This window comes from Corapipo altera, unplaced genomic scaffold (assembly GCF_003945725.1).
Source record: "Corapipo altera isolate COAL_440 unplaced genomic scaffold, ASM394572v1 45, whole genome shotgun sequence".
NCBI lineage: Eukaryota > Metazoa > Chordata > Aves > Passeriformes > Pipridae > Corapipo > Corapipo altera.
Genome location: NW_020884877.1, coordinates 7,937,742 through 7,951,841, shown reverse-complemented (window position 1 = coordinate 7,951,841; position 14,100 = coordinate 7,937,742). Strand labels below are relative to the sequence as shown.

General features: G+C 40.9%; 1 protein-coding gene across 2 annotated transcripts in view; it reads left to right on the top strand.

The window, feature by feature from the left end:
* The window catches only part of CREB1 (cAMP responsive element binding protein 1), a 38,333-nt gene that overhangs the window by 951 nt on the left and 23,282 nt on the right, over nt 1–14,100 (top strand). The gene's annotated exons all lie outside the window — the stretch shown is intronic.

Here is a 14,100-nt window from a genome sequence, read left to right as displayed (position 1 = left end):
CTCCCCGCCCCGCCGGCTGCGCTCCGGCTCCCGCTCCCCCGCGGCCGCCCCCCGGCCCCGCCGGGCTCCGGGGACCCTCCCGCGGGGCCGCCGCGGGCCCCCCGCGCCCGCCGGAGCTCCGCTCGCCCCGCGCCCTGAGCGCGCCGCACGGATAAACAAACAGACTCCCGCCGCGATGGACACGAGGGCGCGGGGCGCTCCCCGGCGCCGTGACGAGAAGCCTTTTAATAAAATCTGTGCTCGGAAGCTGGGGCAGCGCTTGGTCTGGTGGTTCGCTGTTACTCCGTCTCCGGGAGGCCGCGCCGGGCAGCGGGGCTCGGTCACCCAACACCGCGCTCCGGGCAGGACCCACGGGCACAGCCCGAGCCCGGCGCGCAGGTCACGTATCAGGGATACGGTTCCCTCCGGCCGCGCCGCTTCTCCCCTGTCAGTATTTTTAACCCAAAGTGAACTTGAGCCTGGCCGCGGCTGGTAAATCTCGGTTTGGGATTTGCTTTTGCCAGTTTTCCACAGACTCGGGTGCTGCACAGCGAGCAGGATTTGACCTCTATCCCAGCTTTAGTAGCAAATGTCAGCTCAGCTGCCTTTTTCCACCTTACACCAGGCTTGCCTTGCTGCAGCTGTGGGGCCTTTTTTCCCATTTTCTTGCCTAGAGTAGAAGACAGTGTTTTGACTTTATTTCTACTTTCAAATCCTGGATGTCTGCATTTTTGTGTACTGTAGTAAGTAAAGACGACATGGCAGTCTTAAAAAACTTTTTAAGCAAAAGTTATTACACCTCTTAAACGTATACAAGGATAACAAATTTTTATTGGTAATATGACTTTTCTTCCTGAAACATTTTTTAATTTTTTGTTTCTCCCTCTTAAATATTGAAATGCCTGCACATAATCTGCTTCTGGAATAACACCTGTCTTTTTTTTTTTTTTTTTCCTGGGGTTAGAAATGAGTTCCCTAGTTCTTAAATAAAGGATCAGAGACTTATTTAGGAATATCACATATCTCTATTTAGTCACATTGTGACCACTAACCACTGTTTCAGAATACAGGAATTTTGAGACTCTACTCGCATCCTTTCCCCGGATCAACAAATGTGGATTTATACAGTAAAATACAAAGTCACTGAAATAGGTTTTTATTCAAAATGAATATTTGTGATTCACATGTGTAGATAGGTCCATTTTCTTTGTATGTGAAATTCTGTTTTCTTTCACTGCTTCTTTTGAAGTGAAGGCCAAAGGTGCTCTACATCACTCTGAATAATACCAACATGAGAAGAGGGTTTCTAAAGTTGTAATTGATTAATAGACATCTAATGACTTTAGTAAGCAATATAGCTGTTTATAATGATTAAAGAGAGTATAAGCATTGATGGATTTCATTCATTCTTGGTTTGATGGATGCACTACATTTTAAATACAAAAATGGGACAGAAAATCCTTGGGTTTTTGTATTTTTAGAAACACAACATTTTATTTTATTTCATAATTGAGAGGAAGATTCAGATCCCTATTTTCTACAGACACAGATCTCTGCATTTCCTCACCAGCTTTGTAACCTCACAGGTCAGAGAGAAAAGGGAACAGAGACTTGGTTGTGTATGTGCTAAGTATCACTTACAGGTGACCTAAAATGAAATAGTTGCATGTGGGAAAGAAGAATGTAATGATTTTTAATGCTTTCATTTAGTTGATATAGCACCAGTATTCAGATTAGCACTCTCAGCATGGTGTCTGGATCTGTAATAAATGGTCTGCATCTGATTTTTTTTTCCTCCCATACTTCTGGTCATTAAAAAAGAAAGAAACTAGCAAAAACAACAACAACAACAAAAAAAACCCCCAAAGGTCTGAAAGGGGAGAGGAGTTTGCTGATATAGAAAATTTAGAAACATCTCATTTAGACTGTCAAGTCATCGAACTGTCTGTTTCTTGGAAACCTGCACCAGTGTAGCTATTGCTGGTACTGATGTCAAATATAAAATATTCTGTAGATCTTATTCTGCAGAGTAACTGTTCTGCTGCAGTAAGAAGCAAACAGCCTCTTCATGCCTAAGTGCAGCTACAGCTCTGTAGGTGCGGATTTTGATAGCAGACCAGGCCCTCACTAGGAATTTCTGTTGGCACCCTTTTGAAACAAATGGGGTATTCACACTTCACCTCTATTTTCGGATCTCTGGAAGCAAGTGGAGATCAGTTACTCATGCCACACTTCTCAAGGCTTTTGTGCAGTGAGAAGGCCGTGCTTGCTTTCTGCCACTAATCTGACTAAAGTTAGTTTCATGGGACGTGACAGCAATCCTCATCTACAGAAACAACCCTACTGAATTTGGTTTGAGCTCCCAGGTACCCTGCCTACGTACAGTTAAGGTTTCATGACTAGGCAGTGATTTTTTTTTTCCTCTGAATCAAAAATTGTGTTGATTCATCTGCAGTCTGTGAGGTCATATTTCTTGGTGATTATGAAACCTGAGCAGCCTGCCATTAATGATCTATGTCCATCTCCCAGCATTAAGACATTGATACCTATTTTGTTCTTTAGAACTTTTAAATCACTTGATTGTGCTGCAGTTAAAAAGGTGAGTGAGAACAAATACAGCACCTTCCATTTTTCTACGTTTCTAAAACAACCATATCAACTGTGCAGGAGGTGAAGATGTGCCAGGCTCTAGTTGGTAAAACAAGCACTTGAAAACAGCCAAGGATTTTTTTTCTTTTTTTTTTTTCCTGCTGGATTTAGAGTATTATGTGTGAAGTGGAAAGAATAGAAAACTAGGTGGTGTAAGAGCCACTTAAAGGTGAGAGGGTAAAGAATTTGGAGGAAGCATGTTCCTGTTTGGATGCATGTATGTGGTTTATGTAACATATAAACATATACATACATACAGGCTTAAAGCAGCACAGATGGTTGTTGGGTACTCACAGTGATTCTGAGCAAAATGTAGAGGGGTACAGGAGAGATTGTCTTAAGATAGTAAGCATTCCTATTTTTCTCCTGAGAATATTGTGAGATTTGATATTTGTCATAAATTAAGGCCGTTAAGTGAAAGATGGAAAAATAGTTCCAAAGATAGGAAGGTCCTGCCAATTGCTGTTCTAGATTTTGTTACTTTTCAGTTGTTCTCTGACAGAGACTACACTAGCTACTTTAGACACAGTTGCAGGAAGCTTTATTTATAATGAACTACTTTGAAGCTACACTCATGCAAGAAACTGAAACAAAAATGTCTACCCTTGATTTCACACTTTTTGGAGGGGAGTGTTCAAATGATATGTAAAAATCTCTGATCCTGTAAGTGTTGTTCTGTTGGCCTGTTTGGTCAATGGGATTATTAGGAAACCTTTTTTCCCCTGCATTTGGAAGAACTAAGGCTGGGTTGTATCTTCCTCTTTTGACAGAAACTTTTTCAGATAGATTTCTAAACTTAGAAAAGAGCTGGTAGCCTGAGAAATCCAGGATTTTTTGATGCCTGTCTACTACCTGATGAACTGAAACCATAGTTCCACGTAGGATTTTTTGGCAGTAGTATTGGCCCAAGGCATCATCCGTGTCTTTTCCATTGGACTGGCACAAATGCTTGGACTACTGCAAGGGGAAATGATCCAGCCGGGTGAGGGGTACAGAGCCTGGTTCTTTTTCACTTGGATCATTCCCTCCTGTCATGCTGCATGGATGTACAGTAGCTGTACCAGCATAATCAGGGAAAGGGATGGGGTGGAATCAGCAGGGAGATAAGGGCAGCTCAAACAGCTGTGCTGCTAAATGAGAAAATGCAGCCTACATCAAAATTTTTAAATTATTGCTGTTTTAATAACTAAACTGGATGGCAGCAGATCCTGCTGTGGTGGTTCTTGCTGCAGAGCTGGATCATTCAGCTAAGTTTAAGATTTTGCATGTGCCATCCATGAGCAACAGCTTCCCCCAAACTTTAATATCATGTATTCATACTGTTCATTGTGCTACTTATTTACTTGGTTTAAACACCAAACCTGGGGTGTTTTTTTTTTAGCAACTGCTATGTGAACTTCCTTTTTTTTATTCTTTGCATTTTTTTTATTCTTCTCCAGCTGCTGTTCTCTGCAGCTCTTTGCTGCAATATTTTAGTCATCTCTTCAGAAACTCTGCAACCTCCTATGACATTTTGACTCCAATATTTCATGCACTTCTCTGGTAGATGCTACCCTAAATCTCTTGGTCTCTACTGCTATTCTAATATCAATTACATTTTGCTTTCCCTTGCATCTTTCCTAGGGCTTGAGTGTAAAATCTCTTCAAATCAGGTTTGTCTTTTATACCTCATGGAATAATGGATAGGAAGCATTATTTTCGTGCCTTTTTTCTAATGACACTTTGTCTGGCTCTGTGTAGCTGGCCTGGCCTCAAACTCCGCTGGGCCCTCTCCATTTTTCTAAGTGGCATGCAATATGAGCAAGATTTGTAAATTTATGCCTTTGTAGATTTTTCTCTTGAAAAAAAAGCCTAGGGCATTACTGCAGATGGAGTACCCCTGCCTGCTTTGTGAAACTCATCCAAACTCATTTTTCTCTTGTGCTGATAGGAAAATTCTGGGGCATGCAAAGGGAGGGAGGATGTGAAAAGGGGCACTATTGCCACAGCATAATATCAACAAAAGTAGTCTTTGCTGTGGTTTCATCTGAGCTGATAAAACTGTACGTAGGTCTCCAGAGAGAGACATCTTGGTCCCTCCTTCTCTTCTGCTCCTAGCTGTGTGGTATTCAACCATCCCTCATGTTGGCCGTGGTGTTGGTTGTATGTAAGATCTAGTGAGCCGGTTCAAATCACTAACCCAGGAGAGAACTGTGCTTTTTTGTTAGGTTAGTTTTCTTCTGCATGAGTGAACTGAATTGGTTGGTGATTGAGTTGCTGTTAGCGCCAGCACTAGTGCACATTCACAGAGGGACTGTAGAAAAAGGAAGGATGGGGACACAACTTTCTCCCTTCAGCAGCAGAGAGCCGAGTCAGGAGACCCATCTTGGGGAACTGCAGCACCTCCAGGATTTGGAATGAAAGAAGAAAGAGTTGAGCTCTGTCCATGGTGATCAGAACCACATCAGTTTGTCTTTGCAGCTAGGAAGCCTAGAACACAGTAAGTGTTTCAGTTGAAGAACAAACAACAAAAGAAGTGAAAGGAAACACCCAAGTGAAAGGAAAGTTTCCTTTTTTAAAAGCCTGGTAACGTCTGTGTGGTTGCACTATCTACTCCTTATCAGAGGCAGGTTTCAGTCTTGTGAAGAGGTTGGGTCAGTGTACCTGTACTTTTCGTTATGAGGAGCCCAGTCAACTGGGGAGAATTATGTAATATATATCTTAAACCAAGCCCAATTTAAATAAGAAGCTCCAGAAGGGGTCCAAGTCCAACGCTTTGGTGTAAATCCTGTCAGTCTGCCCAAGGCCCCTAGTCAGTGAGCTCACTGTAGTTTCACTGTTACTACAAACTGATAAGTGCCTTGGCCTGTGTTCTGGATTTTAAAGTAATAGTGGTGGCTGAAACTACAAGCAGGAAGGTTGTAGCGTAAGGTTAATGTGGTGTGTTTAACCAGTGCACATTATCCTGGGCTGGGTGGAGGAAGAAGTATGTTACTTGCTGCAAACAGCTGCTTTGTCAGCATTGTGGCTATCTGAAAAATGCATATCTCTGCCCAATCCTCAGAAAGCTAATGTTGACTACATAAAAAATAATCATCTTAATTCCAGCCTCCCACTCTAAAGCGGAGTCATTGATACAACAATAATAATCAAATTACAGAATATAGGTGTTTTCCTCAGCATCTCTGTTGGCTTCCCGCAGCCTTGTGACACAGATACCCATGATTTGATCTACTTTGCTTTCATTGTCAGGCCTGGCTGCAGCAGGGTAGACTCTGCCCACCTTCCCCGTTCCTGCTCCTTTGCCAGTAGCACCAGTACAGCTGTCTGTGAGTTGGATTGGAGAGCTGGTCCGGGCTAGAAATTTGTTGAGTTTCCTTGTCTGCAGTGCACATGGGTTACCCAGTCCCATTTACTAGGCAGCCTCACAGACAGCTGTAAAGGTGTAAATAGGAAAGAGTTTAGAGGGAAGCAGACCCTAAATTGGCAGTGCTGCCAGCAGAAATGCTTGCAAGACTGTAGTTGCAAGAAAGCAAAATGGAGATTTTCTTTTGTGTGCAACACAATGATGTAAAACATGGGTTCTGTTTCTTTCTCTGGCCCTTTCTGGTGCATCAGTGGCTCCTGTTACTCAGGGTCATTGCTAACCTTCAGCATTACCAGCAAATCACATCCCTGTTCTGTGGAGACAGATGTGCTGCCCACAGGTAAAACAGGTCTTAAACTCCAGTTAAGTATTTGAGAAACAAGTTATTCTGTGTTTGGAGCTGATGCTTTTGCAGAGTAGGCCTGCCTACCAGGCATATGAGAGATTTTTTCTCCTTTAATTGGCTCTCCTGCACCATCCAGGCAAATAAAAAAATACATGAAAAATAAACCAAAATCCACTCAGTTCATAAAATTAGTCGAAATTATTTTACTACAAAATTTGATCATTTTCGTTTCAGGTGTTTAGGGAGCGCATGGGTCATGGATTTAATTGTGGTGCATTGAGCAAGATAATGTCTGCTATTGCTTCAAGACCGGTGCTAATTGACCAAGCAACGATGTTTTCAATATAACTAGTAAAGCCAGAGCAATTTTAGGATTTAAAAGTATTTCCAAGTCTGAGACGTGGTTTAAGACCCAAATCTTCTGGTTTTAATGTTGCAATCAATTTTGTGAATAGGATGCATTCAGAAATTGGACAAGAGCAAGGTTTGTAAGGAAGTGCTGTTTTTCTTGTGCATACCTGGGCATACTCTACTGTAGCGCTCCAGCTGCAGGAAGAATTCAGAGGTCTTTACTTCCTTGAGAGCACTGAAGCAAAAAATAGTCTATCCTGCCTGTTCAAAAAGAAACAAAGCTATTAAATCATAATGAAACATGTGTTGCTTGTACAGGTACAGGTTATTTTGAATTTTTTCCAGACATTTGACTTGATATCTGGTAATATGCAGCTTTGTATAAATAATTCAGTCTATCTTACTTTCAGGTGACTCTATTAATAAAGCAGTGAAAGCATTGGTCTGAAACACTTATTTTATTGTGTTTTCTTTCTAAACTCGTTAAAGTGTTCTGCTTTTTTAAACAAGACTTTCCAATATTTACCAAGTTACATAACTTCATGCTCTTATGCTATGGGTTTAACTCTAGAGATACCACATACATTCCAAGCATCAAACAGAACTGAGTAGTGTTTGGTTGAATAGTTTATGCCTATAAAGCTTGCAGCGTAAATATGTGAAGTGACATTTTTTATGAATTAGTACTTTGGCATTAATGCTTCTGACGTTCAGAAGTGGGTTAGAAACAGCAATGGCGCTGTCTATTCTCGCCAGCAGACAAAATCTCAACACAGACAGACAAAATTCTACCAAAAATTCTCTTGTCAAGTTTAACTTTGCAGCTGATAAACAACTAAAACTCCATGCTTGCCCTCAATTCTTTAACTGATTTGATAGTTCCCTGAAACAGAAGAATGATGTGAAAACGAGTGTGATCTGTGTCACTATGGGATTCTAGCATCTAACCCTTTTCAGTGTGAAGTATTTTGCTGAGGTGACCTACAGTATTTAAACCTCAGAATACTTCTTTTATTATTTTTACATGAACAAAACAAATGGATGATGAAATTCAGATATCTAATTTAACATTTTAGACCATACAAAGAACTTCAGGTACTGACAGTTGCTCTCTCTCATTTTAGGGTGGAAAAGGAAACATTTACTTTAGTCATGGGAAAGTCCCCTGAATATCTGGGACTTCCCAGAAGACTGATTTTCAGAATATAAATTTACATTCATATGACTTTAGAATGTCATCTTTAATCAGTGTAGTCTCTAAGAACCTTCAGTACAGTCTTAACAGTACCCTATTCTGACAAATTACTTTGGAATAGAAAGATTTCAGGTAATAATAAACATGTTTATGTGGTTGTCTGTCTTTATCACCTTCTTGCATATGCTTCCATTAAATCATACCTGGTATCTAACTTAAATTATACAATTAGGGAAACACCTGTATGGAGGTGATGGTTCCTTTCTCTGTATTTTTGGGGGGGTTACCTTTATTTAATACAAATACGTAGACACTCTCCCTGCAGCTGCAGGCTGCCCCAGGTTTGGGATTGCAGCAGTTCCTCCTGCTGATGCCTCAGACCTGGGATGTTCAAAAGTTGCTTGGCAAGTGGACAAAGATTTTTACAACATGTCAAAAGGTTGTCAAATATTTGGGTGGTCCATATTCTGCCAGAATGAATGATGGAGCAGTAAAGGACCATAAAACATAGACACGCATATGGAGTAGAACAAATATGATATGATCCGTCGGAATGACTCAGGCAGGTCAAGCTCTGACAGCTCTAACCAGTGGAAAAAGGTAACACATGCACCTTCTTAGATAGATCTTAACCTTGCTAACTTGGTATCATTTTCTGCTTCAAATACTCCTTTAATTGTAGTGACACGGTCCTCTTTTATCCCTGTCAGTGGGGAAGGAGAAGGTCTCTGACTGCTTGTGGAATTATCTCTCCTTTCTGTCGCTCTGGGCTGTCTTAGCTCTTCTGCTGCAACACCTTCACAGGGCAATGTGTGCTGTGAAAGGAAGTGGCTCAAAATGTTCTGCTTGTTGACCAGCACAGCAGGATAAATTATTTATTTGGATAGCTGGGTGGTACCAGAGAACTGTTCCTCACTGTGCCAGGTACAAACTACCTCCTTACACAGCTGCTCTGGTGTGGTGCTGAGCCCGACCTAACAACCTGTATTAAGAGGGAGGGTGTACCAGCTCGGGCACAGGGCCTTGTTAGCAAAAAAGATGCTAGTTTATTGTACCCATCACTGTACTCGTGTTACCTGGGTTCAGGCTGCATTACTAGGCTTTTAGATGGATGCTGGTTCACATCCAGAAGCTTTCACCATGGGCTGAGCAGGACCCCCTCTCTTGTTGTACAGGTGTAATTATGTCATCCTTCGTGAAATAAAGACTGCCATCAAAATAAAGACTGTCATCACTTTTAGCACCCAAGTTAAAAGGGCAGATATGTGAGAAGTGGGTGACTTCGGGTCACTGCTGTCAGTTGGGCTGAGTTCAGCTTCAGATCCCTGGAGTGGAGTCACAGATTCCTCACTTTACCCACTGCTGTTCCAGTCAAAGGTAAAAGAATTTGACTAGGGGCAGAAATTAAAGCTCGTCATGAGCGGCTGTGCTGATTATTGACTTGCTAGGCCTGTACCAGTTGCAGAGACCTTATTCCTGGAGTGTGCAGTGTATTCAGCAGGAGCATTAGCTCCCAAGTGGCATCATAAAAAATCATTTGGTGCCCATATTTTATGTTGTGTTAAAGGAGTCTGCCTGCAGATGATACTGTTCAGATACACTGTTGTGATGGGGTTTATTAAGTAACCAGCAGCTACACACCGTGAGGTGAGCCACAGTACCTATAGCAGACAGGCAGAGAAAGAAAGGCATGTATTTGAACAATTTCATGTGGTTTCATTTTTGTGAAAGGAAAGCTTCCACAGTTAGTAGGAATTGCAAGAAATCAGCATAGGTTGAAAATTAGGTGCTTGTTATGTTCCAAAAGTAATGTCAGAGAACAGATGGTACGTAGTAAAGGGCGGTCAGTTTATATGTAATTGGACTGCATAAATATGATATTGGCTTCAAATGTGTTAAGAAGTACAAAATGGGCTGAATTCTCAGAAGTCTTTCTAAATATATTGAATATATTGCCCAGGACATCCTTAAAAATCTCTTGTTTCTCTAAAATTCAGTTTGCAGATAAATTTGGTGGGATTTGGTTTGTTTGGTTTATTACTGCACATAAAGATGGTCATGAGTAATTTTCACAATTCTGTTCTGCATGCTAAGGATCACAGACTTTCAGTCATGTGAATTAGTCTTTTAATACCCTAAGTACCTTTAATAGGAGCACAGAGCATTTATAAATAGAACATACTTATAGATTATGTTTTTAGTAATCGTAATAGTTACCTAATGACTTTGTAACCTTTCTAGGATTTATTTTGATGTTTTGTTAGGTGTAAATGAAGTCTGACAGTATTTTGGAGGCATTTCTGAATGGGAAGGGGATAAGACAGTGGAAAGGCTTTTGTTTGCTTTTTGTTGTTAATGCCTTAGGATGCATTAACAAATGCTTGTTCTGGTCTCTGCCCTTAGGCAGAACTCATGTATTTACATAAGATCTATCTCAGCTATTAGATAAGGTTAGGAAAAAGGTGTTTGGGGTTTTTTTCAATATATATGTTATCAATAGAATTAAAATATGTAGTTTGGGGTTTTTTAAGCTGTGCAGGAGGGTTCACCCCTGTTTTTAGTGCCCAATTCACGGTCTAAAAGGGAAAGGCTGCAATTCAGTTAAGTCCCTTGATTCTATATTGAATCAGAAAAGGCAGTATAGATTAAACTTTAATTGAATTATGTGTATGTACCAAGTGCTTGCTGGATGCTCTTGTATTTATTCATGTAATCTGTGATACAAGAAACTAATTGCAGTTAATTGCTGTCAAAGTCTCTTTTCCTTTTAAAAAGCTTGAAGGCAGAAACACTAAATACTAGCACAATGCCAAAAGTGTGCAGTCAAATCAGGAAGATCTAGCAGCGAAGAGTGTTCAAGCAACTTTCACACACACACCTTACCTGTGCCTACTGATTCACCATCTGCCTGGTAAATGTCAGCTTGCTTGGGTTATGCTAACAAAACAATCTAGAGGAGATCGCTGATTCGGGTGCTCACTGCTGTAGCTGTGAGATTACATTTTTGGTCTGCTGCCCTTGTTTTAAAATCTGCCACTGCTTTTTCTTTAGTGAAAGGGAGGTTGAGCATGCAACACGAATAATTTCCAATACTTCCACCATTCACACATCTAAATCTGTTAAGTTTGAAATTTTCACCAACTTTGGAAGTACACTACAAGTTTTGTTGAAAAAGTCATGAGTCAGAAACATTTGTTACGTTTAATCAAGGCTTCTGGTTGCATTTCTTCTGTGATCTCTATGAAAATACTGCCTTGTTCACCTCTCTTGCAGTGGCTGTTACAGCATGTATTCAGTCAGCAAAGAGTTTTCAGACACTGCTCCAAGTGTCATATTAATGGAGACAGAAGTGGGGCCACAGATATTACATTCAGCTGATGGAACGATTCTGCTTTGTGCAAGATATTTTTACAGTAAGACAAAAATTTTCTTGTACGCTCAAGATCAAACACTTTAATAACTTCAGTGACAAGAATTTTTCCAGCTTTTTATTCTTCAGTTTGTCAGATTGCCTGTCAGATTGCTCTGGGTGAACACAATCTGAAGACTCTTCTCCATTTTTGGCATTTTTAGTGGAGTTGGTTGTTGAGGCCATTCTCTTACCTGCTCTTCCACAGCCCGCCCTTTGGGTTGCCCTGACCCAGAAGTGATCTTCAAATGGCTTTGTGGTGAACCCGTTCAGTGAAGTGATGAAAGGTAGATTTAAAGATGAAGCAGCAAATGTAGGTTGTGTTCTCAGTATGACGCACAATCTTGTCACCGGAGGGAGAGGACAGGAGGAGCAAATGCCCAGGAGCAGTGGCAGGGACAGTGCCAGCTTGGGATGACAAAGAAGCCATGGTGTAAATTACAATTCCTGAGCCAACCCTCTGTAGTCATTAGTGACAGAGGGAGATAATTATGGGCCTGTCTTGTCCTGTTAAGCATTTATTACTGGTTATTTGAAGTCCCACGTGTATGCTGTAAATAAAATTATTTTTCTGTGAACATTTTCAGTCTGGCAGCCACTGAATGGAGTTCATAAAGTGGCTGTTGAGCTGTGGCTGAAAGGGCTGCCACGCTGCAAGGTGACAGTGGAAATGTTTACAGATTGCATGTGAATGTTCTCAGTACTTATGATGGAAAAGTAAAAACAATAGTGTACCAGAGTGGTGTTTGATGACCTTCTCAGTGCTTTCATGGTGGATCTGTGGCTTTATAAAGCCACATGCAGTTAATACGGAATGAGTCAAATTCCTGGAACAATACAGGGCTTGAGAAACAGGCATTGCCTCAATTTCCCTTTCAGCTACCCTGATCCTTTGCTGCCATGAGCATCTGGGTGACTGGATATTGAACTGGATCAGGAACTTAATGTGGCAGTAAAGGTGGCCCCTGCAGGTATTGGCTGAGCAAATGTGTTACTGAATGTGGTATAAGTAAGGCTCAAAATGGACATGGGTTTGCTGGGTCTCTGCTCTCCACTGGTTTTGGAGGATGTAATGGGTTTTTTTTCAAAATCTCGGTGTACTTCATTAAAATAAATCCAAAAGTCAGAGGAGGAGACTTTAAACATGTAACTTGGTAAAGCTGTGCTTGCTTGCGAGCAGGTGTGATAGTAGTATGTCTGAGGCATAGAGTGAACTGTACTGCCTCAAGGTGTAGTTATATTGTATGGCCAGTAACTGTCAGTGTAAGCATTAACTTCTGACAGTGAATTGTCACCATAATGTTACTAAAGACAGAGAAGCAAGGCTTGCAGGGAGAGGTGGTGTGTTTTACTGTGGCAGCTGTACAACTGCAAAACATAAAAAGCTTTGGGGCATTCAGGACCTTCACGTATGAAAGTGGATGGGGAGTTTTGTCTGCTGTAACAGCCACAGCGCGGTATTTTGGTTCTGGGATTTAATGGTGTTTGAGAAAGGATCTCCACCTTTTTTAGTTGCTCCAGTCTGCCTTGGGAGACAAAAAGCAGCCTGTCTGCAGAGCAGGAAAGCTCCACAGCTTGTGTGAGCAAGAAGAAACCAAGGAGCAGAGTCTAACCTTTAGGAGACATGCTGGAATTCATGAGGGTGTTTTGGGCAGGAGACAGAAAAAGAAGTAAGAAAGTGAGATAGAGCGGGGAGACCACAGACATATCAATGAGTGGGTACTAAAGAGTGAAGAAGATGAGATGAAAGCTGCGGGAAGACAGAAGTATATTTTATCCTGGCTCTGTAAGCAGGTGGGAGGGGAAGTAACTAGCTGCTCATGCTCTGACTATACAGCATTGATGCTCACTTTAATTAACAGGGAGTGCAGTACTTAGCACTACCTATAGCACCTTGTTCAGCATCCTGTCTTTAAGATAATGAAGGTCAGTAGGTACCTCAAAAGACTACTGGAACTTGCAAAAATTACAAAAATGCGACATGATCATGTGTGACTCTTCATGAAAATCTTTGAGTTTTTAAAGATTAGAGATCAAATTTAAATGCTGACTCATGAGGTTTTTATCTTTCAGCTCTGCACTTTTTTTTGTACTGAATAACTGCACTAATTCAGGATATTCTTGGATATTCTTGTTATCAAAGTGCATGTCTAACCCCCGTTTGAATCCTAATAAATTTCTTATCATGAGTAGCATGATTGCTCTATTTATGCAGTACATTATATATCAATTTTCATAATTTTAATAGATATTTTTAAGTTTTCATTTCTATACTTCTAAATCTGATATATTCAAGCTTAGCTGTTTTTATAGTCAGTGCATGTTTCTAGTTTACTTACTCTGTTAATAATTTAAATATATTTTCTAGTGTTTGAAACATTTCTCTCCTTTCTGGGGTAAATACTAAAAATCTATCTAGTCTCTTCATACAAAAGGTTTTCATGGCCCTAAATACTTGCTTTCTCTGAACACCCAAATTCCATAGAACCCATTTTTAAGATGAATTCCCAACCTCTGCACTGTAACCCAGCTAATGTATAGGGTCCAGCTATACAAATTTAGTAAAGATTATCCTGTCTCTTATTATTGTTGCAGTCCAACTCTTCAGCTTTTCTTATCATAGATGCCCGTTAAGCAGAAATCTGAAGTGATCTATCTGCAGTAGTCCTTAAGGACCCTTTCCTCCAGCTAAGGAGACAGGTTTATTTGGATTTTTCTGCAGTGTGCGTAGTTCGGTTTCCCTGCATTCTGCAACTGCTTGTGTTTATTCTGTCTTCTGCTGTCACAGTGTAAATTCAGCTGGTACAGTTAGTTATCTTCTGCCG